At 36.3% G+C, this 5945-nt stretch overlaps 1 pseudogene; it reads left to right on the top strand.

The window, feature by feature from the left end:
* The first annotated feature begins 756 nt into the window (after nt 1-756).
* Nucleotides 757-4948, top strand: LOC148869028 (QWRF motif-containing protein 2-like; annotated as a pseudogene).
* The last annotated feature ends 997 nt before the right edge of the window (nt 4949-5945 follow it).

Raw genomic sequence — 5945 nt, forward strand, 5'->3', positions numbered from 1 at the left:
AAACAACTCTATTTAAAATTAATTATTATTATCGTATTATAAAAAAATTAGTAAAAATGGTATACAAAATATAAATAATTATTAATTATTATATAAATAGTATACTCTTATATATTTATATTATATATCTTTAATTAATAAATCTCATACATTGCACTGGTCCCCGCTAATATATTAATTAAAACCACCCATTCATACAAAAAAAAAAACTGTTTGAAATTGGTTGATAAGGATAGGTACAGGTCAGATCTAGGTAGATGATCTTATCACTTTTGTCGTGCAGTTGCTAGATCAATATGATCTTACATTAATGGACAAACAAGTGACCACGTTGCTCGTCTTTTAGATCCAAGTGATCATACACGTGATGAAACTAATAATATTATAGCTAGGTTGCTTATATATTAATAATAAAGGAAGCTGCTGGCTGCTACTAAGTGCTATATAAGTTGGTTTCTATCGTCCAGACTCCAGCCTAACCTAGTGTAGCCTAGTGTGCTTGAACGAAACAAATTTCTCAACCCGGCCGATTGACTTGATGACTTTTCCTTGTATATAGTTCACATCTGCTGCAATCTTGCAGCCCCAATCAAACATGGACACGTACCCCAACGACGGAAATTAAAAATAGTTCATATGATGTTTTGAATTTAATCGTTCTGCTTAATTGTTGGTATTTCAACATGTATTGGGAGTTGCAACGACATGCCAGTGACAATGGAAATAAAAAAAAAAAAAACAGATCATATGATGATAATGGATTTTGAAACCATGTTAGCAATAGCAGCAGAGATGTGGAATGGAGATTCAACAGATGGTTTGGGGTGTTCTGAACTGTGGCGTTTTTTCTTTCTTGTGATTGTTTGCTTTTGAAACACACCACACCCATTGAGGTATTCTCACAAGGGCGTGGTATTTGAAATAAATATATTGTGATTTCACTTTCGCACCAAGACCACACCTTATAGAAACCCCAATAGGGCCCAATAAATTCAACTCAAACACACCACACCTTATAGAAACCATACTATTGAACACTCCTTTGAAATTAGGGGTGGCCACGAGTTGAGTTTTCAAGAGTTATTCGGGCCCAACTTGTTGAAAGCTTGGCTCGGCTCAGTTTAAACCAAACATCGAGCCTGATATATAAGTTCGTTTGCTAATCGAGACGAGCTCAAGCCCAGTGAAACTCGGCTCATGAGCTTAATATTAAATAAATAATTTTTATTATACATATATAGATATATACATGTATATTCTTAATTTTTTGTCTGAAAAATAAAAAAATAAATTTATACATATAATTTTTATTTTTCAAAATAAAAACTTAACTTATAGTCGAGATTGAACTGAGCCAAACTTGAACTTGCGAATTATGGCCTGAACTCGAGCTCAAGCCTGACTGTGAACTAAGCTCGAATAAGCAAATATTCAGCTCAGCTCAACTCGAATCCACCCCTATTTGAAATGCCACCTATTTGGTGATGACTTCAATCGGCCACGTCAACCCTCCACATGGCAGAAATAGAATTGTTCAAATAGGCAAGCCACATATTTAAATTTTTTGATTTATATAAAACAAGCGAAACATATCTTAGCCGGCCACAATGTGTGTGAGGGCATTATGAATTGCATTGTAGATGGGACTAGGTGGACTAATTATTTTATGTGATCTTCTTATCAATAATTGATTCATGTGGTCTTGTTCTTATCTTCATATTATTATTATTATTATTATTATTATTATTATTATTATTATTATAGACATAAAGATAGTTAACTAAAAAAATCATTTATATATGGGTTAAATAGATGAATAAATGAGAATTGAATGAAGGAGACAATGTGGACCAGGTACTTTGGATGAATAGGGCTGCAATGAACAAGGCCTCATTATTGAACAAGTTCTAGTACCATTAGGCGGACAAGTTGTGTTCCCGTGAGCCATGTACAGTTAGACAGATAAAAATAATATGAGAGAGAGAAATAATTAATATGAATACCGGACGAATGCCACCTGTCCGACCAATGGTCGGAGGTTTATCAATTAAAAATCCGACCAACTGAACAGACGATATGTTGTGGACTGTGCCTTCTTATGGTCTGGTCCTGGATGGACGGTTTCAAGTTTCAACTTCCGTGAAGCGACGCCTCGAAAATTAACACTGAAACATTCATTAAAGCAAATTAAAATAACAATGGAACATCCATCTCTACCTGCTGTTTGTCTTTGTACCACCACAGTCAGTACCCAGTCATCAATATTCAATAATGAAATGACCATTGAATAAACCCCCATCTTAATTTCTCCTAATTAACAAAAGTGCTCTTTACGTTTAAAACCCTATTTTTGCTCACACCCCAGCTGGGTTGGGTACATGGTGATTCTAAGCTAAGCCTTACAAAATACAGATTGTGACAGGATTCAATTTTCTCCTATTTTAGGAATAGCCTAGATTTGGCCAACGGCCATATCATATCCTTTCATATTTGTCAATTAAAATATGGGCAATGAATTTTACCTCCTATATATAGTGATTAAAACATTTTTGAAACCAAACATTTTATTTATGAGAGTCATTGCTTTGTTATAAATTTGTTAGATAAAACTGCTTATTTTATATTCAGTTTCTTAATTGAATGGTTGCCATTGCCGGCGAGTTTAAACGATTCTAGATCTCCTCCCTATGAGAATTCTGTCCATGTCTACCCACAACACACTATCCCTCGTGAATTGGGAGCATCTTCCCTGCATAATACTATGTAGGAGGATGAGATGTTCTTCATGTGTAGTTGTGGTGTTATGTGGATAGACATGGGCAGAGTTTTTGCGGGCAAGATATCCATACTCAGTTTAAATAGGCCCATGTATTTTTTATTTCTAAAAATTTCATTAAAGTACAAAATTTTAAGAAAGATTAAGAAGCAAGATGAGAAGTCTGATGTGGATAACTGCATTTTAAAATAGGGTAAAATACAAAACCCTCCCTTGAAGTTTAGACAATCATAAAAGTCTCCCCTATAGTTTCATTTTAGCAAGAACCTCCCCTCTATTTTTTAAAAATTCAACAAATACCCCCTTCCGTCAATGACCAAGACAGAAAATGTTAAAGAGATTATATTTTTTCAAAAAGATTATATTTTTCAACAAACACTGCTCATCTTCTTCCTCACACGCACTGTGGCAGAATGGGGATGCATTCCCCGCCCCCCCCCCCCCTCCTCTAGAAGATTGCAGTAGACCTCTCCATCAAGGCACTCTGCTTACCTCCTCATAACAAGAAGATATTCATCGAAATCCAAAAAAGGCCTCCCTTATTACCTTCTAAAAAGGACAAATGGCGTTGTTGGTTCTCAACTATCAAAATCCAGAGAAATCACTTCTAAGTACATGTACCCTTCCACTTCCACCTCTTCTATTTCCTCCTCTTCTTCTAGATGATGCCCACCTCCTCTTGTTTCGAGGCCCACTACCTCGACAACCGCTTCAGCACCATTGTCTTCTTTGATCAAACGGTCTCAGTCTATCAAGTGAAAGCATATAGTCACCCCTTGACCCACCACGTCACTTGCCTGATTTGACGAGGACAAGAAATATTGCCAAAGTTTCAGTAGCTTCAAAAATGTTGCTCACTTCTATGCGGAGTTTATCAGTTTTGTTTCAAGGGGAATCGTTCTCACTTCCAATTAGTAAGATGAAGACCTCTCCAACACTCAATTTGAGTAATATGAGAAAGGCTACACCAGAGAAGAAGAGGACGACACCATTGAGAGGGAAGATTGATGGTCCTAGAGGAATAGATCAGATGGAGAACATAAAACTCATTGATCAACACATTGACCGAGTAGAACTAGAATGGTAAATCCTTTAACAAGAAGTTCATATTACACTGTTGACAAGAAAAAACTCATTGGATCTGGAACCGTGGTTCATGCAATGCAGCAATCAATGGTTGATGAAGGTAGGAGGGCATCATTTGATGGTAGATTACATCGGGATTCAAGCATTGCCAACTTTGTAAAGACTGTTCAACATGCAATGGATGCCAATTCCACAAACCTCCTGCTGAGGTTTGTAACCGCAAGTTTTTTTTTTTTTTCAAAATTACAAGGGGGTTTGTTAAATTAAAATCACAATTAATTCTTTTCTCGGCAATCTCTCTAACTCTCTCCTTTTGTTTTCATTCCAATATTCTATTTCCAGCTAAATCTGGTCCTTTAAGACCTTGATTTGATTTCTCTTTCTGGGAGGAGAACAAAACTGCATTCTTCGTCTTGAATTTTCTCTTTTGATTTGTCTAGCAGATTTTGTTTTTTTTTTTGAGAGTTTGATCTAGGGTCCTTGCATCCCCCTTTTTTTTCCTTGCAAAGTTTTTATTATACAAATGAGTTTCTTATCTTGTACGAGTCCTCAGGTAAAGGACGTAAGAAAAATTGAAGACAGTAACAGTGTTCGATCTCGCTCTTGCCATTTTTATAGTTCTTCATGTCGCTTTCTATTTCTTCATTTCTCTTTGCCGATTCAAATTCTGTTAATCTCCTTACCACTACTTTGGCTTACAGGAACTAGTTTGCAATGGATGCCAATTCCACAAATGGGTCATCAGTTCCCTCCGATCTCATTGCATCTGATATTGAGAGTGTCTCCTCTAGTAGAACTTCTGGAGTACAGGAGTGCAACAGGGTTTCTCAAGCTCGAATTGGGCCTTGTGGAATTAGTGTCCCTGCTAGGTTTTGGCAGGAAGCAAATAGTCGGTTGCGGTGCTTACAAGACCCTGGTTCGCCATTGTCGACGAACATTAGTTCAAGGATGGCTGCTCCACCCAAACGTATTCCATCCAAGAAGCCATTGAGTTTAAGCGATAGTCCCATATCATCTCCTTGGACTATCTCCATTACCAGTAGTAGGACGTTGTCAGATATTGGTGGATTGCACTATCTTTCGTGATGGGGAGGAACAAAGTGGCTGGTGGGGAAGCCTCAAACAAAGAAAAGAAGAAGAAGAAGAAGAAGAAGAGGGAGAGCAAGAGGAGACATAGAGGTGCCATTGATGAGGACTGAATAATGATAGAGAGAGAGAGGGGAATGATGAATAGTGTTATTCCGTGTTGGTGGAGAGAGAGAGAGAGAGAGAGAGAGAGAGAATCATAGGGAAATTAAAGAAGATGGAAGGTTTGAGGGGGGAGTGCACTGCCATTCTGCCATTATGCATCGTGAGGAAGAAAATGAATAGTATTCCAGATGCACATTAATTACTAAAAGGGTAAAATAGGTATTTTGAAAAAAATATCATCTCTTTAACATTTTCTGTCTTGGTCATTAACGGAAGGGAGGCATTTATTGAATTTTTAAAAAATAGAAGGGAGGTTTTTACTAAAATGAAACTATAAGAGAGGTTTTTATGATTATTAGAAACTTGAGGGGAGGTTTTTGTATTTTACCCTTTAAAATGGAAATGGTGCACTTTATTCTTTTATGTGATAATAACTAGTGGAAAAGGTAGCTGAATTGTAGGACACTTTTTTTTTGAGAGATAACAAACAAAAACTTGCTTAGTTGGATAACTATAAGTCGTTTCCATCATATAAATAAATAGAATAGAATTTCAGTGTAGTGGAGCCTACAGATTCGCTTGAGGAGGAACCTATCTCTAAAAGATAAGGGGCAAATCATATAGACGAATTGATGAGGAGGAACCTATCTCTAAAAGATAACGATGAAGAGAAAAAAACATATTTAGACCTATCATTTCGCATGTGGAAGTAATAATAAATGATTCAATCATTCATACTTAGCAAAATAGCAAAATGGAGTTCATGTAATCAACCCCATATAGTTGGGCTGGGGATTGGAGTGTTTAAAATAAGCATTTATTTTGGGTCGGGATTATATCAATAAGCATTTATTTGTGTTTAAAAAATAAGTATTTATTTTAAAAAGCTCAA

The sequence above is a fragment of the Nelumbo lutea genome, chromosome 2 (assembly GCF_056320005.1).
Source record: "Nelumbo lutea isolate HS-2025 chromosome 2, American lotus-T2T, whole genome shotgun sequence".
NCBI classification, from domain to species: Eukaryota; Viridiplantae; Streptophyta; class Magnoliopsida; order Proteales; family Nelumbonaceae; genus Nelumbo; species Nelumbo lutea.